The sequence below is a fragment of the Nomascus leucogenys genome, chromosome 15 (assembly GCF_006542625.1).
Source record: "Nomascus leucogenys isolate Asia chromosome 15, Asia_NLE_v1, whole genome shotgun sequence".
Taxonomy (NCBI): Eukaryota; Metazoa; Chordata; class Mammalia; order Primates; family Hylobatidae; genus Nomascus; species Nomascus leucogenys.
In genome coordinates, this window is record NC_044395.1 from 78866421 (window position 1) to 78891878 (window position 25458).

The 25458-nt window shown below is 41.2% G+C and overlaps 1 protein-coding gene across 9 annotated transcripts in view; it reads right to left on the minus strand.

The window, feature by feature from the left end:
* SERGEF (secretion regulating guanine nucleotide exchange factor) overlaps positions 1-25458 on the minus strand; it is a 230645-nt gene that overhangs the window by 150727 nt on the left and 54460 nt on the right. The window lies entirely within an intron of this gene.

The window sequence follows — 25458 nt, forward strand, 5'->3', positions numbered from 1 at the left end:
GGGAAAGGAAAGGAGGAGTAAGACTGTCAAATACAACCATCAGACATTTTATGCTTGACCCACCATTGGTTTGGCCCGCCAAGTGTTTTAAAAGACAATATAGTAGGGATTTGGCTTGGTCACAATATAATATAAGCATCTTAACTTATACCTATATCCCTGCAAGCACCTAAGGTTGAGACAGGAAAAGTGAGAGGCAAAGTGACTTGTTGAAAGCCATATAGCAAGTGATCAGCAAGCTAGGTTTAGAACCCAAGTGTCCTGGCTTCCAATTCCATGTGTTACGTTACAGAATCCCTAGCTCCTCAGGGACCCTAGACCCCTGATATTAGGAGGACCCCAGACCCCCAATATTAGGAAGGACCCCAGACTCTTCTACCTCCTATGGTTCTCTTTGCCCAAGACTGCAGGACACTTTAGTTATTAAGCTGTCAGTGACTGAGACATGAGGAAATATGAAGTTCATACTTGTAGTTAGGAGTAACTGACAGCAAGCAAACAGAAAAAGACAGGACATCCTAGGAACATATGGGTATATTGTGTACTCTAGACCCAAAGTTTTACACAGGAAGTGAAATAGCATCTAATGCTAAGTAGATCTGTGATAACAAGTGAACATCCATATTCCTCACCAGAGGAGAGAGGCAGAGATACTTCATGGGTATCAGAAGAGGCTGGAGCAATGGACGAATGGGTGTTAGAAAAAAATCATCAATCTCTACCTTGGTTTCTTGGTCCTCCTTAGCCTGGCTACAGATTTCCTCTCATCAGAGAACTATTATAGGATAGAGCATAATAAATGTAATAAATTCTGAATGAAAGAATGTTTATTCTGGACTCTTTATTTAAGATGGTGACTCTATCACCTAGGGAAGGGGTGAAGGAGTCTGGTGTGTTATATTTTTCCTACCATTCCACATTTTCATATTATCAGAAAAGAAATGTTAAAAGAGTAGAAGGTGGAGCAGGAATAGGAAGACAAGAGTGGCAGAACAAGGAGAACAAGAAGGGAAGGTTGGGGTAGAGAAAAGACATAAGAATAGAAAAGCATTAACAGTAAACAAGTTAGACGACAATCCTGGAAATAATAAGTTATTTTCTTTCTAATTTAAAAAGGAAATTAGACTTCATTATTCAGACTTCTATTCACTCACCAACCTGTCTTCAGCTCCCTCCCCAGACTGATGGCTTCCAAGATAATGAAATATCAAGGTAAATCGGCAAGAGTATTTGAGTGTAGACAGAAAAATCTACCTCCCCTCAGCCCCACCTGTTGCACTGGAATACTCTGAAATGCCATGAGTCTTCTCAGCTGGGAAGACTGCTAAGAATGGTGAACTAATTTGGGCATTTCAGTGCAGAGAAGCTGAGGCGCCACCTCACTGCATGAATACAGTACGCTGCTGGCTTCCTCTGGATCACCAGGTATGCCTGGGCGTCACAGGCAGCATGACTCCTGAGAGATGGGGCAGCCCTTGGGGGAAAGGGAGAGCCAATGAGCCAGAAGGGAGCAATGACACAAGGGATATCCCAAAAGTGCAAACACAAAGCAAAGGCCAGCCTTTGGGTCAAATCCATAGCTCCGTGGAACCCTGTCCAACTGGCAGCAGATGGCTGCTCTATTCTAGACTTGGCCATTCCCCTTAGAAAACCTCTTTGGTAATGGGGCTGTCAGTCCCTTTCTCAGTCTAATGCTCAGACATCAAAAGGACATGCAACCAAGAATGTCACCAATATTTTCAGCAATATTTGAAAATCAGAAGGAAAAGTTAGTTACTTGTTTTATTTGGAATTAAACATGTTTATTACAGAGGAAAGAGCCCCAGAAAACCCTTTCTAATAAAACAGGCAGTATATTCCCCAGCCTGATTCCTCCTTTCCACCTCCAGTCTAACAAAGAAGAAAGCTGAATGGGAAGAGGTCTAGCAAATGAACTGAGTCCAGTATGGTGGGTTCAATAGGGAAGTTAGAATAGCACGTTTCAGACCAAAAAAGAGGGGTCAAAGAAAACTCAAGCCACCTTGCACTCTAAACATTCCTCTCCTTGTGGGCAAGACATCAATATCCCAGGATGCTAACAAGGCCATCTGGGATAGAGGAAAAGATGGTTCATGGTGAGTCAAGATTATCTGGGTGGCAGGCCCTGCTCAGCTATGCAGCATACTTAGCCTCTCTGAGTTCCAGTGACTGCACCCCCTACCACCGCTCACCCAACTGGAAAACAGAGACAATAACATGTACATAACTTATTATTACTAATGGCAGAAATAAACAAGACAGTGTACATGTAGAATGCTAGGCAAGGAAGCCCTCAATGTCAGTTTCCCATGCTCTGCCCAAACCCACACACAACCATTTCTTTGAAAAAAGGTGATCAGTCTTTTTTTTTTCTCTCTCTCTCTCTCACTCTGTTGTGCAGGCCGGAATGCAGTGGTATGATCATAGCTCACTGCAGCCTTTAACTCCCAGGCTCAAGAGATCCTCCTGCCTCAGCTTCCCGCGTAGCTGATACCACGGGGACACACCACCATGACTGGCTTGATGATCAGTCTTACGGCCCCTTTCTAGTGTTCCTTCAGTCTTACACTGGAGAAAGTAAGTGCAAAGGCTGAGATATGAACCACTGCCCAAGGTCAGACCACCCACTGCTCAAGGCAGGCTCCAAGTCACTGTACTTCTGCTGAATTGTGGCCAAAAGCATTACAAATAAGTTTTCTGTTTCCTCACAATTTGGTTTCTCCACCAATATTTATTATCAACATTTTTAAACACACAGAAAAGCTTAAACATACAGAAAAGCTTAAATAATTGTACAATGAACACTCATATTCCTACTACCTAGATTCCACAGTTAACATTTTTCTGTATTTGCTTTAATCACCTATCTAGCCATCTCTCTCTCTATTCACCAATCTTTTTAAATGGATAGCATTAGGAGATATACCTAATGCTAAATGACGAGTTAATGGGTGCAGCACACCAACATGGCACATGAATACATATGTAACAAACCTACACATTGTGCACATGTACCCTAAAACTTACCAAAGTATAATAATAATAAAATAAAATAAGTTGTAGATACAAGTGTCCTTCACATATGCTGATGAGTTTTTCCTCCAATTTTTAAAATTGTGGCAAATATACATAACATAAAATTTACCATCTTAACCATTTTTAAGTGTACAGTTCAGTGGTTATGAAGTATATTCGCATTGTTCTACAACCATCACCACCATCCATCTCCAGAACTCTTTTCATCTTGCAAAACTAAAACTCTGTACCCATCCCAGAATCATACAGTATCTGTCTTTTTGTAACTAGCTTATTTTGCTTATCTTAAGGTCCTCAAGGTTCATCTATGTTGTAGTATGTGTCAGGATTTCCTTTCTAAGACTGAATAATATTCCATTGTATGTATATATCACATTTTGTTTATTGTCTATCCTTTGATGGACACTTGGGTTGCTTCCACTTTCTGAGTATTGTGAATAGTGGTGCTATGTACATGGGTATGCATATATATCTTTGAGATTCTGCTTTCAACTCTTTTGGATATATATCCAGAAGTGGAATTGCTGGATCATATGGTAATTCTATTTTTAATGCTCTGAGGAACTGTCATGCTGTTTTCCACAGCAGCTGCACTATTTTACATTCCCACCAACAGTGCACAAGGGTTCCAATTTCTCTACATTCTGGCCATCACTTCTTATTTTCTGTTTGGTATAGTAGCCCTTCTAATAGGTGTTGGGTGGTATCTCATTGTGGTTTTGATTTGTACTGCTCTAATGATTAGGGATGTTGAGCATCTTTTCACATACTTTTGGTCATTTGTATATTATCTTTAGAGAAACGTCCATTCAAGTCCTTTGCCCTTTTTTAAAATAGGGCTGTTTGGTTTTTGTTGTTGCTGAGACCCTGTAGATTTATAGCAAATCTTGAAGTCAGGTTAGGTGGATCTTGCAACTTCATTCTTCTTTTCCAAGATTGCTCTGGATAGTCACAGCCTTTTATGTTTCCATATAAATGTCAGAATCAGCTTATCAACTTCTACTCCCAAAAAAGTCTTTTGAGATTTTGATTGGGGTTGCTTTAAATCTACAAATCAACCTGGGAAGACCTGACAAGTTAACAACATTGAGTTTTCCAGTCTGTGAGTGTGATATCTCTCTCCAATTAATTGGGTCTTTAACTTCTCCCAGCAGTGTCTTGTAGTTTTTATGTACAAGTCTTGCACGTTTTTCTTAAGTTTATACCTAAATATTTTGTACTTTTTGATATAACTGTAAAATTATAATTGTAAAAAACCTGCTTTTTAAAAATTTTCCAATTCTTTGATGCTGCTATTTAAAAAAAAGTTGATTTTTGAACATTGATTTTGTACCTTGCTAAATTGCCATTTTGGTTCTAATAGTTATTTTATAGATTTGTTAGATTTTATAATTCAACAATCATATCATCTGTGAATAGAAACAGATTTACCTCTTCTTTTCTGATTTTAAGCCTTTGATTGCTTTTTCTTGTTTTATGGCACCAGCTAGAACCTCCATCCAGTATAATAGTGAATAAAAATGGTGAGAGGACGTACTTGCCTCATTCTGATCTAAGAAGGAATACATTAAATTTTTCACCATCAATTACCATGTTAATGCTTTATAAGTGCCCTTTATTAAAGTGCAGAAATTCCCTTCCATTTCTAATTTGCTAAGTTTTTATCACAAATGTTAAATTTTGTCAATGATTTTTCCACATCTGTTGAAGTTATTATTATGGTTTTTCTCCTTTATTTTGTTAATACATGATGAATCAAATTGATTTTCAAGTGAAAAAGCAAGATTTCATTCCTGAGATAACATAGCTTGGTCATGATATATTATCCTTTTTAAATATTAATGGATTTGATTTGCTAATATTTTGTTGCAGATTTTTGTGTTTATGTTCATAAGGGATACTAATCTATAATTTTCTTTTTTGTAATGTCTTTGGTATCAGAATTATGCTGACTTTATAAAACAAATTTGGAAGTGTACCCTCCTTTATTTTCTGAGTTTGTGTAAAAATAGTGCTATTTCCTTACTTAAATGTCTGATAAAGTTTATTAGAGAAACCACTTAGGCCTAAAGAGTTCTTTGTGGAAAAGTTTTTGGTAATAAATTGATTTCTTTACTAGACATACAGATATTCTGATTTTCTATTTCAATTTCCTCTTGTGTTTTTGTACACTGTAGTTTTTCAAAAATTAATCCATTTTATCTAAGTTGCTGAATTTATAGGCATAAAGTTATTTGTAATATTTCCTTAGTCTCCTTTAATGTCTATATAATCTGCAGTGACATACCTACTTTCATTCCTAATATTTGCATTTTGTGACCTCATTTTTCTTGATAGTCCAGGTAGGACTTTGTCAATATTGTTGATATTTTCAAAGAATTGCTTTTGAATTTTTATTTTTCTCTCCTTTCTATTTCATTAACTTCTGTTCTTTCTTTTATTATTTTCTTCTTTCTATTTACTTCAGGTTTATTTTTCCTCTTTTTCCAACTTCTAAAGGGGGCCAACATTCAACATTCCTAAAGAAAAGAATTTTCAACCCAGAATTTCATATCTAGCCAAACTAAGCTTCATAAGTGAAGGAGAAATAAAATACTTTACAGACAAGTAAATGCTGAGTGATTTTGTCACCACCAGGCCTGCCCTAAAAGAGCTCCTGAAGGAAGCACTAAACATGGAAAGGAACAACTGGTACCAGCCACTGCAAAAACATGCCAAATTGTAAAGACCATCGAGGCTAGGTAGAAACTGCATCAACTAATGAGCAAAATAACCAGCTAACATCATAATGACAGGATCAAATTCACACATAACAATATTAACTTTAAATGTAAATGGGCTAAATGCTCCAATTAAAAGACACAGACTGGCAAACTGGATAAGGAGTCAAGACCCATCAGTGTGCTGTATTCAGGAAACCCATCTCACGTGCAGAGACACACATAGACTCAAAATAAAGGGATGTAGGAAGATCTACCAAGCAAATGGAAAACAAAAAAAGGCAGGGGTTGCAATCCTAGTCTCTGATAAAAGAGACTTTAAACCAACAAAGATCAAAAGAGACAAAGAAGGCCATTACATAATGGTAAAGGGATCAATTCAACAAGAAGAGCTAACTATCCTAAATATACATGCACCCAATACAGGAGCACCCAGATTCATAAAGCAAGTCCTGAGTGACCTACAAGGAGACTTAGACTCCCACACAATAATAATGGGAGATTTTAACACCCCACTGTCAACATTAGACAGATCAACGAGACAGAAAGTTAACAAGGATACCCAGGAATTGAACTCAGCTCTGCACCAAGCGGACCTAATAGACATCTACAGAACTCTCCATCCCAAATCAACAGAATATACATTTTTTTCAGCACCACACCAGACCTATTCCAAAATTGACCACATAGTTGGAAGTAAAGCTCTCCTCAGCAAATGTAAAAGAACAGAAATTATAACAAACTGTCTCTCAGACCACAGTGCAATCAAACTAGAACTCAGGATCAAGAAACTCACTCAAAACCGCTCGACTACATGGAAACTGAACAACCTGCTCCTGAATGACTACTGGGTACATAACGAAATGAAGGCAGAAATAAAGATGTTCTTTGAAATCAATGAGAACAAAGACACAACACACCAGAATCTCTGGGACACATTCAAAGCAGTGTGTAGAGGGAAATTTATAGCACTAAATGCCCACAAGAGAAAGCAGGAAAGATCCAAAACTGACACCCTAACATCACAATTAAAAGAACTAGAAAAGCAAGAGCAAACACATTCAAAAGCTAGCAGAAGGCAAGAAATAACTAAAATCAGAGCAGAACTGAAGGAAATAGAGACACAAAAAACCCTTTAAAAAATTAATGAATCCAGGAGCTGGTTTTTTGAAAAGATCAACAAAATTGATAGACCACTAGCAAGACTAATAAAGAAGAAAAGAGAGAAGAATCAAAGAGATGCAATAAAAAATGATAAAGGGGATATCACCACCAATCCCACAGAAATACAATCTACCATCAGAGAATACTACGAACACCTCTACACAAAGAAACTAGAAAATCTAGAAGAAATGGATAAATTCCTCGACACATACAACCTCCCAAGACTAAACCAGGAAGAAGTTGAATCTCTGAATAGACCAATAACAGGCTCTGAAATTGTGGCAATAATCAATAGCTTACCAACCAAAAAGAGTCCAGGACCTGATGGATTCACAGCCGAATTCTACCAGAGGTACAAGGTACCATTCCTTCTGAAACTATTCCAATCAATAGAAAAAGAGGGAATCTTCCCTAACACATTTTATGAGGCCAGCATCATCCTCATACCAAAGCCTGGCAGAGACACAACCAAAAAAGAGAATTTCAGACCAATATCCTTGATGAACATTGATGCAAAAATCCTCAATAAAATACTGGCAAACTGAATCCAGCAGCATATCAAAAAGCTTATCCACCATGATCAAGTGGGCTTCATCCCTGGGATGCAAGGCTGGTTCAACATAAACAAATCAATAAATGTAACCCAGCATATAAACAGAACCAAAGACAAAAACCACATGATTATCTCAATAGATGCAGAAAAGGCCTTTGACAAAATTCAACAACCCTTCATGCTAAAAACTCTCAATAAACTAGGTATTGATGGGACGTATCTCAAAATAATAAGAGCTATCTATGACAAACCCACAGCCAATATCAGACTGAATGGGCAAAAACTGGAAGCATTTCCTTTGACAACTGGCACAAGACAGGGATGCCCTCTCTCACCACTCCTATTCAACATAGTGTTGGAAGTTCTGGCCAGGGCAATTAGGCAGGAGAAGGAAATAAAGGGTATTCAATTAGGAAAAGAGAAAGTCAAACTGTCCCTGTTTGCAGATAACATGATTGTATATCTAGAAAACCCCATTGTCTCAGCCCAAAATCTCCTCAAGCTGATAAGCAACTTCAGCAAAGTCTCAGGATACAAAACCAATGTACAAAAATCACAAGCATTCTTGTACACCAATAACAGACAAACAGAAAGCCAAATCATGAGTGAACTCCCATTCACAATTGCTTCAAAGAGAATAAAATACCTAGGAATCCAACTTACAAGGGATGTGAAGGACCTCTTCAAGGAGAACTACAAACCACTGCTCAATGAAATAAAAGAGGATACAAACAAATGGAAGAACATTCCATGCTCATGGGTTGGAAGAATCAATATCGTGAAAATGGCCATACTGCCCAAGGTAATTTACAGATTCAATGCCATCCCCATCAAGCTACCAATGACTTTCTTCACAGAATTGGAAAAAACTACGTTAAAGTTCATATGGAACCAAAAAAGAGCCCACATTGCCAAGTCAATCCTAAGCCAAAAGAACAAAGCTGGAGGCATCACGCTACTTGACTTCAAACTATACTACAAGGCTACAGTAACCAAAACAGCATGGTACTGGTACCAAAACAGAGACATAGATCAATGGAACAGAACAGAGCCCTCAGAAATAATGCCACATATCTACAACTATCTGATCTTTGACAAACCTGACAAAAACAAGCAATGGGGAAAGGATTCCCTATTTAATAAATGGTGCTGGGAAAACTGGCTAGCCATATGTAGAAAGCTGAAACTGGATCCCTTCCTTATACCTTACACCAAAATTAATTCGAGATGGATTAAAGACTTACATGTTAGACCTAAAACCATAAAAACCCTAGAAGAAAACCTAGGCAATACCATTCAGGACATAGGCATGGGCAAGGACTTCATGTCTGAAACATCAAAAGCAATGGCAACAAAAGCCAAAATTGACAAATGGGATCTAATTAAACTAAAGAGCTTCTGCACGGCAAAAGAAACTACCATCAGAGTGAACAGGCAACCTACAGAATGGGAGAAAATTTTCGCAACCTACTCATCTGACAACAGGCTAATATCCAGAATCTACAATGAACTCAAACAAATTTACAACAAAAAAACAAACAACCCCATCAAAAAGTGGGCAAAGGACATGAACAGACACTTCTCAAAAGAAGACATTTATGCAGCCAAAAAACACACAAAGAAATGCTCATCATCACTGGCCATCAGAGAAATGCAAATCAAAACCACAATGAGATACCATCTCACACCAGTTAGAATGACAATCATTAAAAAGTCAGGAAACGACAGGTGCTGGAGACGATGTGGAGAAATGGGAACACTTTTACACTGTTGGTGGGACTGTAAACTAGTTCAACTATTGTGGAAGTCAGTGTAGCAATTCCTCAGGGATCTAGAACTAGAAATACCATTTGACCCAGCCATCCCATTACTGGGTATATACCCAAAGGACTATAAATCATGCTGCTATAAAGACACATGCACACGTATGTTTATTGCGGCACTATTCACAATAGCAAAGACTTGGAAACAACCCAAATGTCCAACAACGATAGACTGGATTAAGAAAATGTGGCACATATACACCATGGAATACTATGCAGCCATAAAAAATGATAAGTTCATGTCCTTTGTAGGGACATGGATGAAACTGCAAACCATCATTCTCAGTAAACTATCGCAAGGACAAAAAACCAAACACCACATGTTCTCACTCATAGGTGGGAATTGAACAATGAGAACACATGGACACAGGAAGGGGAACATCACACTCTGGGGATTGTTGTGGGGTGGGGGGAGGGGGGAGGGACAGCATTAGGAGATATACCTAATGTTAAATGACGAGTTAATGGGTGCAGCACACCAACATGGCACACGGATACATATGTAACAAACCTGCACATTGTGCACACGTACCCTAAAACTTAGAGTATAATAATAATAATAATAATAATAATAATAAAAAGAAAATGGGTAAAGGGTAAAAAAAATAAATAAATAAAAAATAAAGGTAGACCCTTAAGTGGTTGAATTTAGTCCTTTTTCTTTTCTAATATATTCATTTAAAGATATAAATTTCCCGCAAAGTACTGCTTTAGCTGCATCCCACAAACACTGATGTGCTCTACTTTCATTATTGTTCAAAGTTTTTCAAATCTTTTTATTTTGAAATAAATTCAAACCTAGAGAAGAGTTGAAAGAACCACACAAAGAACTCCTGCTTACAGTTAACTCATATTCCCAAATCTAAACATTTCGCTAGCTTTGCTTGCTATATCCCCTTCCCTGTATTTGTTTTTTGGTTTGTTTGTTTGTTTTTTGAGACAGAGTCTGGCTCTGTCGCCCAGGCTAGAGTGCAGTGGCACAATCTCAGCTCACTGCAACCTCCACCTCCCAGGTTCAAGCGATTCTCCTGCCTCAGCCTTCCAAGTAGCTGAGACTACAGGCAAGTGCCACCATGCCCAGCTAATTTTTTATATTTTTAGTAGAGACAGGGTTTCATCATGTTAGCCAGGATGGTCTCCATCTCCTGACCTCATGATCCACCCGCCTCGGCCTCCCAAAGTGCTGGGATTACAGGTGTGAGACACTGTGCCCAGCCTTTATTTTTTTCTAAACTGTCTCTGAGCAAGTTGCTAAACTTGATGCCCCATTATTCTAATATGTCAGTGTGTTTGCCACCAAAATTGACATCACTGTCTACATAACAATTCAACCATCAAAACTAAAAAATAAACACTGATACGTAACTTTCAAGAAGCTTCAGACTCCAATTTAGGTTCTACCAATTGCCCCAGTAATGTCCTTTACAACAAAAGCATCCAGTTCACAACTGTACATTTCATTTAGTTGCTATGTCTCTTTAGAATCTTTCAACCTGGAACAGTTCCTCAGTCTTAACTTCCAGGACCTTGACACTTGTGAAGAATGTGCCTGCTTTTGGTCACTCTCCATTTCCTTCAGGTAGTTTTTTTCACATTTTGTCTGAGTTTATAGTTGATTTCTGTAGGAGGACTGGTCTGATAGAAACTACTGCACCACTAGCAGAAAGGGAATTGAGATGAGATTCAATCCTCTTCTGAGCACAGATCCCACATGAAAAACCTGCTTCTCTGTTTGATTAGCACGACAGATCTCACATTTACAAAACAGGAACAGCTATATTATACAGCCTCATAACATTTCATAAAACTTTTCCAAATATCTACTTCATTATTATAATTAAGATGATACTGACATAGAATTAAAAGATCAAATAGTACAGAAAAGTATAAAATGAAAAGGTCTTCCTGCCTAACATTAAAAGAATGATCTCATGAACACAGTCTCTCTATTCTATGCTTGCCATATCAGTGATAAGAAAACTAGAGGAAACTTAGGCTGGAAATCAGAAGATATAAGTTTCCAGTCCTAATTCTACTGCTCCAAAAATGGCCTTAAATAAGCCACTTACTCATATTTGATACACAATTAGCACTTTTCTCAGCTGCTAGGAGTATATTAAATTGTTCTGTGCCTAAGTTTCCTTATCTGAAAAACACACATAGCACAAACCATCTTTTCTATATGCTTCCTAGGTAGGAAACAAAATGATTTAATAATGTATGTTTGAGTGTGCTGAAAGCTGAAAGCACAATACAAATGTAATAATACATCAGGTATTACACCTCTGGAAAAATCAAATGGAAATTAGAAGCCTTGCTTGGAACACAGACGAATCTATGCTCTATTTAGTTTTATATTATTACACTATCTATACTTGCACTGTCCAGTATGGTGGCTACTAGCCACATGTGGCTACTGAAATTTGAATTAAAATTAAATAAAATTAAAAATTCAGTCACTTGGTTACATTAACCATATTTCAAGTGCTAAGTAGCCACATGTGGTTATTAGCTATTGTATTAGACTGATACAATTTCCATCATCCTAGAAAGTTCCACTGGACAGCACTGATCCATACAATTTTATAGTATGCATTCTCTTACTTGCCTGATTTTAATGTTATTGTTGTGGAACTAATACACAGCAGCTAGCCTGCCACTATAAAACAAAACAAACAAACCCAGCACTTTGGGAGGCTAAGGCAGGCGGATTACCTGGGGTCAGGAGTTCAACACCAGACTGACCAACATGGAGAAACCCCATCTCTACTAAAAAAACAAAAACAAAAACAAACAAACAAACAAATTAGCTGGGCATGGTGGCACGCACCTGTAATCCCAGCTACTCAGGAGGCTGAGGCAGGAGAATCGCTTGAACCCAGGAGGCAGAGGTTGCGGTGAGCCGAGATCGCGCCACTGCACTCCAGCCTGGGCAACAAGAGTGAAACTCCACCTCAAAAAAACAAAAAAACAAAAAACAAAAGCTCAAAGGTGAAAAGAAATTGGTCTCCAGGTGATTAAGAGCTCTAGCCAAATTAGAATGGTATTGGCCTTAGAACTTTGGAAGAACCCTTGGAACTGCTTCTCATTATACAGATTAGGAAACTGAGGCTCAGAGAAAGCAAAGTCTCTGGTCCTAGGTCCCACAGGGAGTCAATATCAGAGATGAAAATGGAATCAGGTATGTAGTAGCATAGGCTTTGCAGTAGGATCAGGGTTTTACTAGCAACTTCGTCATTTACTAATCATGTGACCTTGGACTAGTGACCACCTCTGAGTCTCACTCTCTTCAACTGCAAATGGAGGAATAATAATCCCTACTCTGCAAGACTGTCATGAGGATTAAAGAGATGGTGCCTAGAAAGTGCTTAGGAGAGAACCTGGCATCTACTGGGACTTGGTGAATGCTATCTGCTGTCATTATTAGCAAATACATTGCTCTTTCCACTGCATCACAGACCCTGATGAGGGAGGCTGCGGCCACCAGATAGATCATCATCATGGAGCTAGTGAGTGTTGTAAGGCACGGGGAAATTATGCAGCTTGACAAAATGTGCCAGGGGAGCAGAATGATAAATGCATTATACAGCAGTAACTACAGAACTGCTCCCAAAAGTTCCCATGCAACAGCAGAAATTTCACCTTGAGGGGTGCAAAGGGAAATGCGCCATTTGCATGCCTCTGTGCTCTCACCCTAAAATAGGTGTCTGAGGAATGGAGCAATGCAGATTGAAAAAGATGCCTATATTTCTATGCCCCTCATGCTGAGACTACTGGAGGAGTCAGCATTCTGTTTTTGTTTCTCTCCCTCCAGAACTAATACATTATGACTCTGTTAGCAACCAATACAGCTATCTCATGACAGATCTCTCCAAGCCTGCTTCAGAGTGGATGGAGAGGGAGCCCCCAAGGCTTCTCCAAGTGCCTGCTATGTGACCTAGTCCCTCACTCCCTGCCTAACAGGGTATGATGCACAAAAAATCTTAAGATACAGTGCCCACTCAGTAGCAACATATACTTTCCTCTGGAAGACCACCACACGTGGGATAATCAGATGTTACAATACAATCAAATACTAATAGGTGATTCAAACTCTGAGTTAAGACTTCCATTCAATTCAATAACAAATCCCAACCATTTGCTTTCTGATAGGCACTGTGTCATGCACTAAAGTTAGAGCCACAATCAAGATATGGTGCCTATCCTCAAGTAGCTCATACTTGAAATGGCGACTGAAGTTGTCCAGAAAAGATTCCATTGGGCAAGCTCTAATCTGAGCCTTGTAAAGTGGTACACTTTGGATGTGCAGGTAAGGGGACTAGGACTGAGATACTTCAAAACTCATACTTCCCGCCACTGTAAACAGAAACAGAACACAAACCCAAGAAAGAATCATGAGGAATTAAAATATCTTTTCTCAAGTCTTCAAAGGCATGCTTTACTGTACCAGCTTTAAAGTGGTGGTTTCTGGAGAAGGAAAGCCTCTTGGGTGGCTCGGTTTACCTCCACTAGTTTGTGCCCAGACACCAAGGGAGGGAAGAATGAGCTGTTACAGGCTCTGCCAGAAGACTGGCACATCTGGACTTCTAGGAGTTGGGGTGAGCACCAAGCCGCAGTCACATCTTTGCCCTTCAACCTGGAAAACCACCATCCAGTCACCTGTATGTCCTCTAGTCCACACTGCTGCCACTATGTTAGCTCTGCTATTTCCCAGCTTTGTCCTTAAATAAGTTACCTCCCCAGGTTTTGGTTCCCTCATCTACAAAATAAGGGTAAATTATTGTAGTGCTTCATGGGAATGTGTTAAGAATTAAAGTGATGCTTATAAAGTGCTTAGCATAGTACATGGCACATAGTCAATGTTCGACAAACAGGAACTAATATTATTATTACCTCTTTTAAAAAATCCAATTGTTCCTAATCCATTCTTTTTTTTTTTTTCTGAGACAGAGTCTTGTTCTATCACCAAGGCTGGAGTACAGTAGCACAATCTCAGCTAACTGCAACCTCCATTTCCCAGCTCAGCCTCCCAAGAGGCTAGGACTACAGGTACACATCGCCATGCCTAATGTTTGTGTTGTTTGCAAAGACAGGGTTTTGCCATGTTGCCCAGGCTGGTTTCAAGTGATCCACCTGCCTCAGCCTCCCAAAGTGCTACAAGAAATTAGTTTCCTAAAAACCCATGTAAGAAATCTACAAACAAAACGTACATTTGTTTATTGCTTCATAGTTGATAAAATGCTTTCACATCCCTGACATCATTCTGACAACTTACAAAGCTAAATCCAACAAGAATTATTATATCTATTTGACAGATGCAAAATCTGAGACTCAGAGAAGTAAAAGCAGCTGTCCAAAGATCAAGCCGCAGTGTAGTCTCTTGATTCTTCCAAGTCCTTCCCCTATTTGTTGCTCCCTCGTGCAGACCCTATCTTCAAATGATATGCATGCTCCATGCAACTAATAAGAAATCTTACCAGTGGGGACCACAGTGAAATGAAACCACAGAGAAGAAACTAAAAAATTACTGAATCACCTTTTTGAAGCGAGGGACTTTCCTCACCCAGTCTTGGGAGTGCTGCTTACAGTGACATAAACATTTTGTTCAGCAGCCATGAGCAACCTTCCCTAGCCAGCTAGGTCTCCTGAAGTGGCACATGGGGAGGCCCCTGTGGGAGCCACAGTAGCCTCCCAGCACCTGTGAGTGGGACCCCACTCTACCTCCTACTTTGCTTTCCACTTATACTTCTGGTTCCTCTGAAAAGCCAGAGGCTTCACAATTAATTATTGTAGCAGTCGCTCCTTTTGCAAAGATCTCTCTGATTCCTTCCATTTCTGCTACCCATAGCCAGTCTCCCTGAGTCTTGGATGACACCAGACATCCAGTAAAAAGCGCTCTCTTCCAAACAGTAATCTTCAGATGCAGGAGGTGGCGGCCACCACTGGCAGTGTCCCCACAGACAGAACCACTACATCACAAAGGGAATTATGTAACCATACAAAGATTAACCTCCCCCTTCTAGTCACAATTCACCAGTCCCTCTAACAACTGGCCAGGGATCTTGGGGGGTCTAAAGGCTGCATCCCAAGGGAATGGTGTGGTTTTGCTTCCTTGGAAGTGACAAGAGGAATGTTTTCTCTTTATCTACCTCAAGAGGTGCCTACCAGGCAAGGCTTCAGTGGTTCAGGACATTTCAGGCAAAGAAGAGGCTGGAGCCAGACGGCAGTCATCTTTGGGGAAGATGGGGAACTACACGGCTCACTCGTAAGGCAGCTATCCAATATAAAGTACCCAATGGAGCCTGGCAAAGAGAGGCTTAATTCAGGTCAGTGTAAACAACAAGGAGGTCCCATTGGTCAGAAGGCTTCCAAGCAAGAAGCTCCAAGGAACAGCAGCCCTTGGAATCAAGCAGATGGCCTTATATAGGGGAATGAGCCACTCAGAACAAAGTCCCAAACAGTGACTAAGGATCCAGGACACTGAGTCCGATCCCTGCGCAATGGGACTGGCAAAACCCATATCCTGCTCAGGGTAGGGTTTTTGTGCAAGTAGAACTGGGAGAGAGATTTAGCTGTCTGGCTGTGGCCAAATCAGGAGGGAGAAAGTGTTTAGGAAAGGCAAAAGCGAGGTCAGGGCTCATCACATCCCAGAGCCAGGCCACCAACACTTCCAGGCCTAAATCAAGGGCAGGGGAGGTAAAGGGAGGGTGGAAAAGTGCTTCAGGGACAGCTGCTCAACAGAGCCAAGAAAGGTGGATAATGACACCACGCAAAGAAAAACTCAATAGGGAAAGTAAGAAGAGACATGTTTGTAAGACTGGCTGGTAGGAATACCAAGATGATTATAAGACATCATCCTTGTTAGCTACTGAGAAATAGGTAGTAGTTGTCCAAGAAGCCAAAGGCAAAGGGAAGCAGAACCAGCATGCAAAGACCCAGAAGTATCAAAAAACCTGATGCATTATTGGCTAGGCATAGATAAACTGCGGAATACAGGGAGAGACTGGTAGAAGGTGAGGCTGGGTATTTTGACAGAAGCTGCATCAAGAAGAGCTTCTTATGAAAATCCAGAGATTTTAGACTTCATTCAGGATAGGAAGCCATCAGAAAGTAAGGGCACACATTCATCCCTATAACAATCATTTGCTCAGCACCTGCTGTGTGCTGGGTGCTATTCAAGGTGATGAGAAGACAGTGGTGAACAAGGCCAACAACAGTTCTGGAGCTTACACTTTAATGACTCCATTCTTTGCACACCGGCTGTGCAGTTTATGGGTTGTGTGTTTCTCCTACCCATTGAGAATAGAGGCTGGGTCTTAATCTCCACCATATCTTAAATGCTTGGCTAAGTTTCTTTCATATAGAAAGTCGCTATTAATAAGTGTTTATTATGGGAATAAACGTTTTCTGTATTTTCTAAGAGTCTAAAGAAAAAGAGCATAGTGCAATCAGATTTCTATTTCAGTACATCACTTTGGCAACTGGTTGTGGGCAACTGGGGTGAAACCAAACTAGAGACAAGGGGTTACCAACTAAGAAGCTGCCACTGTATTAGGCACTAGATAATGAGGGTCCAAACTAGAAGAATATTGGTAGAAATGGAGGTAGTTTTAGTCCCCTGACAAGCCAATTCATGTGCAGCTCATTCAGCCTTCACAGACCTAGAATTGCTCTCAGCAGACCACTGCAGCCTCCTTTAAATCCTCATTGCCTTCTGTTTTCACTCTAAACCTCTGCATGATTTACTTTCACCCTGGGACAGCCCAGCTTTCAAGGTCAAATGCAACAAAAGACAGCTGGTCAGCTCCAGGGTGACCCTGGGCAAAGCCTGGGGCAGTTGTACTTCCGCAGAGCATGGTAGTGACATATGAGGTCACTAGGACTTTAAATCAGTGCTGATGAATTTCCTCTGCTGCTGAAAACAAAGCAAGCCAGAGATATCCTTGCTGTCAATGCTGATGGCTGCCTCAACAGGAATTCATACTCTGATGCTGCATGGAGATTGGCTGGATTATCAAGCATCTAGGCTCCACTATCTTCACTGGTTCTAGTTCTAAGAAGTGTTTACAAGATCCACGGTGGTTCTATGTAGCTCCTAAGATCTCAAGTGATTAAGACAAAACAGCAGCTCTGACCCATACTTTTAACAAAACCTGTACCTGAAGCAGCTCATATGTCATGAACCTAAAAAACAACTTTTTTTGTACATGTACAGCACTTTACAGTCTATAAACGTCCTTATATATACTATCTGCATTTTTCTATAACTCTATGGGCAAGATAAAGCAGATATTATTATGTGCACTTTGTGAATGAGAAAGCTAAGGCTTGGAAAGGTTTTGAATGACCCAAAATCATACAGATTGTACAAACAGAGCAGAAAGTCCAACCCAAGTCACGCTCTACATTCAAGACTCTGTCCATCAGACCTCCAACTCCAGCCAGCACGAGTTTACTATAAGCATGAATTAACTTACTGTCCCAATACTTACTGAGGCTATTCCTTTCCTTGTTGCTTTTCCTGATATGACACTGAGGCAGAGCCTGTAAAGGGCCCACCAAGTCTCCATTAGACCTGACTACCAACCAGTGATACCCAAAGCCAGAGCCCAGGGTCACACCCTGATCAGAACTGTCCAGAGAAGAAGCTGTCGTTGTACAGGGCTAGCAATGAGAAAAATGAGGGGTCTGAGAGCCGGGTTCAAGTCCCAGTTCTGCCATGTACTGTGACTTTGAGCAAGTGACAGCTTTCTTTCTCAACTTCAGTTTCCTCGCCCCCAGAATGAGGACAGCAGCATCTGCCCTTCCCACCACTCAGGTGTCAGAGCCAATAATGGTGTCTTCCTTCTCTCATTTCCAGGCAGTCACCTGACAGTGCTGGAAGAAGCCATTACAGAGTAAAGTGAACTAGTCCCTCCCAGGTAGCCTCCCTGCTCTAACCTCATCACTCCAGCAGATAATTTGCCTTCCAATCTAACCACGAAGATTTAAGCCAACCAACATGAGCTCTCACACTTTTTTCAGCACAATTCTATTATTACTTACTTTGTACCAAACTTTGCCCTAATTATACAAAGATAAATAATGCCTGTCCTCAAAGAACTTCAAGTTTGATTTAGAAATGGGCATGTTAATAATTACTACATTACTAATAAATACCACATTGCAGTATTGGGCGGCAAGTTTGACTTTTATTTGTGAATTCTTGGTGCCTGTGCATGGCCCACAGTAGGATACAGTAAACATCTGTTGAATAAATAAATAAAACTAACATAAAACCTGATAACAAAAGAGGTACACAGTTCAATGAAAGCATTCTCTTCTCCACCTCAAAACTTCTCTCTTCACATATCCCCTTGTTTCTTTACTCCAGCACTGAAAGAAAGAAAAAGCCTCCTTTCTTCTTGTCAGAACTGGCCCCTTCACAGTGCCCTCAATCCTCTCTCTCATCTTCTTGGGGGCCTTGCTCCAATTCTTCTCCTTTCCTCTTGCAACTTTACTCATTCAGTTTTCTTCCTCTCTCTAAATCTCTCTTTCAGCCTTCTGACGCACTCTGGTTTCTCCATGCTTACAAAACAAACTGTAACCAATCTCTCTCTTCAAGGTACTAGGCTTGTTTTCATGCTCTTTGACCAGAATCTCCTGGAAGGGCTACTCACACCCACAGCCTCTATTTCTCATCACCCACTCACTCATTTGCTGTGCTCCTGCTTTAGCTTCTACCTTCCCACTGAAGCTGCTCTCTCAAGTGCCACAGCCTCCCAGTCACCAAATCCAGTAGTCTTTACTCCATCTCCAACCTCCGTGACCTCCTGTTGGCATTTCCTTGGCTTCTGTGACTGGGCAGGACCTGGCTTCCTTTCTCCCTCTCCTGTCAATACTCAGTCTCTATCTGGCTGCTCTTCCTCTGCTTTCCTCCTCAAGTTCTTGCCAAGATTCCCCTGTTACTTTACTTTTGCTCCCTTGAGCACCAATTTAACGTCAAGCCTTCCAATTCAGGAAGGCTTTCCAGTCACAACCTCCCACCCCAGCCCCCACCCCCACCCAGCAGAACCCAGCAAAACCACAGGGACTGAAAATGCAAGAAAGAAAAGGTCATCAAGACACGGGAAGGGACAGGATCAACATATTTTCATTGCCAGACTCTCTTAAAGACTTTGTCACATTCTGTTTGTCCTACAGTGAACTTAGCCCTGCTACTAACTCACAAGCTCCTAAGGCAGAAACTGTTCCCCTCTTCTCTGCTTCCCCTACCCTAATGCTGTGTTCAGACAGACAGGCATACTCAAGCATCTATTGGATTAAAGAAGAAAATCCAAAGGTGAATAGGCGCGAAAGTACTTGGCAAACTGTGAAGTGCTAAAGGACTATGAGGCTCATCATCAATAGCCTTTGCAAGAAACTTCAGGGCTGTTCTGAGCACAATACAGGCTCACAGCCTATCTGTGCTGGCTCTGCAGGGCATCTGATGACCAAATGCCTGAAAACATGGAAATGCCTATTCCCGAACTGGCCTGGGATTGAGAAGCACAGACTATGGGGAAGAAGAGAAGAAGCAGTGAAAATGGGTACATACCTCCAAAATCATTGCTTTCATTCATTTTTCACTTATTCAGTCAGTAAACATTCACTAAGTACCCAAAAGGTGCCAGGGACTATTCTAGACACTGGGATCACATCTTTGAACAAGACAGACAAGGCCCTTGCTCTCTTGGATTTTCTATTTTAGTGAGAAAAGACAGATGATAAATATAAATAAGAAAATACTGGGTGGTATTAAGTGCTTGTTTCACCATCTCTCTCAAACACGACAGCTCTTCCTCTCTTCTGAGTGTTCACAGGGACAAATCCGGTCCACCACTTTGAGGTTTGTTTTGTGTTATTTCTTCCCCTGCTATGTCAGCAGCTACAGCACAGATGTGCTAGATTTTTAAATCTCCAGTGAAACCATCTTCGGGTGAACACTACTACCCATTTAAAGCGCTGCTATCCCATTTCCAGAGGGCTTTAGAACACTGGACCCTGCTACAACTGAAAGGTTTGGGCTGCCTGGGCCCATGGTCTCAGAGACCTCATGCTTCTCTAGCGACAGCAATGATGCTGTGGGTACTTAGCAGAGAGCCACTTGGGAATGCTTTTTCAGGTTGTGTTCAATTCTGTCAGAGCCCTCTGGACTCAGCTGATTGCTGGTGGTAGATTTCTGTGTTATTTAGGGCACCAAAGTCCCACAGTCTTGACACAAACTTAAAATTAGAAATGCATTAAATATAGGAAAGGAGGAAGGTCATTCAGGAAAGGCAGTCTTCCGAGGGAGGTGTAGGACAAAGACGCCCTGGAAACTTCCAGGTTCATTAATGGGTTTTACACAAGCATTCAAGTGGTATTTCTCCTTCAGAAATAACACTGTGGAAAGTGTAGGGGCCTGGCTCAAACCTCAGCTAACACAGCTGAGTGAGTGACTCTGCAAACTAAAAATAGCTTCTTTCCCACTCATTCCGACAGATTGCACTTAGACCCTGTGCACAGGTTGATCCTCTAGCAGTTTTAGTCCTGCTGCAAATGAGAGCTGATGGCATTTGGGCTTGACAATTACCCAATCTCTGGTTTAACTTTTATTTCCACGTTTCCTGCTCCTGCTCCAATGGCACTGTATGTGCACACACATGCACGTGTATACTGAGTTCCCTGGCTGGGATTTGGTGCTCCTGAACCAAACGTGGGCAGAATTTAAACCAGGAACATGAGTCAGGACTGTGGCTGCAGACTGAGCCCAGAGAAAGTCCTTAGAAACACTGGGAATCAAGCTGTTTGCCTTGGATCTTCTAATTCCTAGCTAGCCACTCTGGCCTCAGTTTCCTGAAAAACAAAATGGGAATAACCATGCCTATTCTGGCCTATTTCACAGCATCATGCTGGGATCGAATGAGACAATGTATGTGAAGGTCATTTTCCTTCAGACAGTGATGGGACAGGCTAGACAGGCAGCCAGATTACAAAACTAGGTTCAGCCACTAGAATGGGTAGGCATCCTGATTGCATCAGAAGTTAAAAGTAATCTAGACTCAATTTCAGTTTATGCTGTTCCTCGGCCTGATATCCTTCTATCTTTGCTAAACTCCTATGCATTTTTAAGAACCCAATTCAAATAACATTTCTTTTTTGTTAGTGTCTTCAGAATTAACCATTCCACCTTTAGTGCTCCTTTGGCCTTTTGTACATACTTCTAATAGCACTTTTCACTCTATACAGTAGATATTAACTTACATACCTGGAAGTTCTTTGAGGGCAAAGACCGTGTATTTCTCATCCTTGTATCCACCTCCCCATCCACTTCCACTGTATAGCCAACACTGGTGCACGACAGGTGTCAACCAATGTTTATGGAATGGGCAAGAACTCAAAAGTCAAGAAGGAGGTAAATGTCAAAGAGATCCAGGAAAGCATAAAAGGTGGGACAGCACACAAACAGCCAGTGGTGGGGATGGTGGGCAAGAAATCCAAGAAGGCAGTGTCACTGAGGTCCGTCCTAGGCAATAAGGGCACAGCCATAGGGATGACAGTCAAAGCTGAACTGCAAGTTCTGGGAAGACCAGACAGGGATTTCATCTTGGAAACACAAAGAATTGAACAGAGAGTAGGAGCACTCTATTGAGGTCCAGGGAATAAGGAACAGCAGCATCATACCAAGTCCCACAACCTAAACTGGAATAGGAGGGCGTGGGGACAAGAAACAAGGGCAGAGAATAGAGGCAGGGCAAAGAATCAGAGCAAAGCTGAAGTGGTCCTGAAGAAGCCTGGAACTTATAGGTTAGTTAACATTCCCAGGTCTGCCAAAGTTGAGTTAGCAGCTAGGGATTAGAGACCTTAGCTATGAAACTGGCTTGGAAAGTAGAGAGCTGCTGGGGTATACATGTGCAGTCAAGGAGCAAACAAACCTGTTCACACACAACCTGCCCTGACATGTGCTTGGTGGGATTAATCCAGATCACTGTACTACCCACCCTTGAATTTTCCAGAAGTGCCTAGAGAGGCCCAGTATCTAAGGTAAAACTGACAGCAAATGAAACACAGAAGTTTTTACCACTGTAAGAACATTAACGGAAGGCCTGCAAGGTCTGAAATCTCAAATAAAGTGTTTCTCCGGCTAGAGAGGAGACATGGCTCAGAAGAAAAGAATTGAAACACTTAGAGAATTAGAGACCCTTATTCCCAGACTTCAAGAACCCAGCAAAGGGTTCCACCCAGGAAAGGGCACATAGAAAGAAGGACCTCAATTTCACTTTATCTATAGAGTATGTGACCTTCTTCAAGCACTTCAAGTTCAAGACCCAGGCTCACTGTTTACCTATTGTGTGATCAGCAGAGGCCAGTTGAGTTTACCCATTCTTAGCCTTAGTCTCCTTATTCATAAAGCAGCAATTGTAACACCTGCACACAGGTTTATCATGAAGACAAAATAATATCTGCAAAGCATTTAGCATATTGGCCTATAATAAGCACTAAATAACTTTGTGTTTCTTTGCTTTCTTTGGTTCCCAGGAAGGGATGGTTATACCACAGTCAGCTCTGTCTACCTGTGTTTTCCTCTCCGGCTTGGCTATCCTTCTGGACCCTTCTGTGCAGACATCCTATCTGAGACACCAGACAATTCACTCCTCCTCCTGCTTATCCCTTGGACATTAAAGGCAATTAAGAAGAATTACAGACAATTGGTCAGCTATGTGCCACACTCAGGTCCTCGAGGGTCAGGAAACATCAGCCCAGTCCAACACTGTTCCTGTGCCTCCAGGTATCTCTGCACCTCTCTGGCCAAGCCCATGACCAGGGTAGCACCTAGTTTAGTGTGGCTCTTGTCTTCTCCAAGGTGAACCCACTCCTAGTAGCATATAGCTGCCTCCTGGCCTGGCTCTCTCTTGGCCTCGAGCAAATATATGCCTAGCAGGCCAGACCTGGATATCCACAGCTGGAGATAATTCCCAGACCCAATTTACCAGAGAGTAATAGCCTGGAGTCTGAACCTGAAATGAGACCAGAGCGTCTACACTCCAGCATCCCAGAGACTGGAGCTAGAAGGAAGGAGCTCTAAAATGAAGCTGCCGGGGGCTCAGGGCTCAAGCCCGCTCCTGATAAGCTACATAAAATTCACATCAATGTCAGGCTCTTAGACTAAATTTTGCACTGGTCATGTCTGTCACAGTGCTGCATACTGTGGCTACCACATGGCATTAAAAAATTTCAAAGGGTAAGAAGAGAATGGAATCAACAGTTTCTGAGCGCCTACTAAGTCAAGAACTTTGCATGTTATCCTTACCAATACCAATACCTTAGGTATTATTACACAGGGTATACTCATCTTGCCAATAGAACTAGAGACTCAGAAAAATCTAAGAATCCTCTGTTCCTCCACTACTGTACTACCTGACCACAAAGTCTTAAATGATCTTGGAAAGACAAAGAAAAACTAGAGTCTAAAGCACTATTTAAAGGCTCTCAGCACCTTAACTCACTAAGCAGACAATACTAGTTTAAATACTGCATTCCCTTATTCACTACTGGTAAAGCCAACTTCTGCCAAACACAATCTAAAGAAATATACCAAAAGTCATAAAGATGCTCCTGACCTTTGCCCCTGTCATTGCATCCCCAAGATCATATCTTAAGGAAACAGTTCAACAGAGATTCACTAGTGGTGGGGGAAAAAAAAAAAGGATGATCTAAATGTCTAATATCCAAAGAATGGTTTGAGAAATCCCAGAACCTTCTAATCACGTAATGTTTACTGTATAGCCATCTTAAATGATCATTTTAAAGACCAAGAGGGAAAAAACCAAAGCATCTGTGATAAAATAAAGATTGAAAACAAAACATCATAAATGCTATTGGTACGACTTGTAGAAGTATGGACATGTGTATACACAAAAAGGAATGTAGCTGTTTTAGGGTGGTAAGATTATGGAAATCTTCCATAATACTAAGTAGTTTCATTATTATTACATGTAAATTGTCTTTGTCGTATTGTTTAGTTCCTTTTCAACCCAAGAGAAAGAGAGAGAAGAAAAGATAGACGCACCTAACCTAGCACTAAGAAAAGGCTCAGGAAGACCAGGGCTGGGATGTGAAAGCAGAAATTGAGAAGCGTCCTACATACCCGGAAGGAGGAGGCCAGGCAGGGCCCTGGGGAAGGGAAGCCCTCTAGGTATGAAGAGGGTTGTCATTAGTCTGATGCTAATTACAGAAGTCTCACTAGCTTATTAATTTTTTTGACAGACTCTGAATGAAGACTGAATTCCTTCATTAAGCCACCTTGGGTTCAGAGGCACATTTCCTGTGTGGCCATCCCCATTCTTCTAAAAAATCTAGCCTTTTCTTTTTTTTAAAGGGTAACAGTAAAGTAAAATTTAGTAACAGAAACACACACCCTGGAGAAATTAAGATTCCTGCCTTAAATGTAGAAATTCAAGCCATTTCAGAAAATCAAAGGGGTTTGAATAAGCAACTGAACTACAGTGTTTTCTGGACTGGGAAAAATAAACATGAGTATAAAATATTTAGCTCAGTATTAAAGGCCCTCTTGATCAGGTTCCAGCCCATCTTTCTGAAATTACCTCATAATTGTCCCTCCAGATACCCAATGCTCCAGCCAAACTGAACCACCAAGTGGTCCCCAAAACAGTTTCTTCACTTTCCTACCCTCATGACTCTTTTCAAGCTGTTGTGCACACTTAAAATTTCTGTCTTACAACTGCTTGCTCAAGTCTGACCCATCCTCCAAAGCACAGATCAAAGCCTTGTCATTTTCTTTTTTTTTTGTTTTTGTTCTTGTTTTTGAGATAGAGTCTTGTTCTGCCCCCACCCCCCTCCAGGCCGGAGTGCAGTGGCGCGATCTCGGTTTACTGCAACCTCCGCCTCCTGGGTTCAAGCAATTCTCCTGCCTCAGCCTCCCAAGTAGCTGCAACTACAGGCGTGTGCCACCACGCCCAGCTAATTTTTGTATTTTTAGTAGAGACAGGGTTTCACCATGTTAGCCAGGCTGGTCTCAAACTCCTGACTTCAGGCAGTTTGCCCACCTTGGCCTCCCAAAGTGCTGGGATTACAGGCGTGAGCCACCGTGCCTGGCCAGCCTTGTCATTTTCGAAGCCTAGGC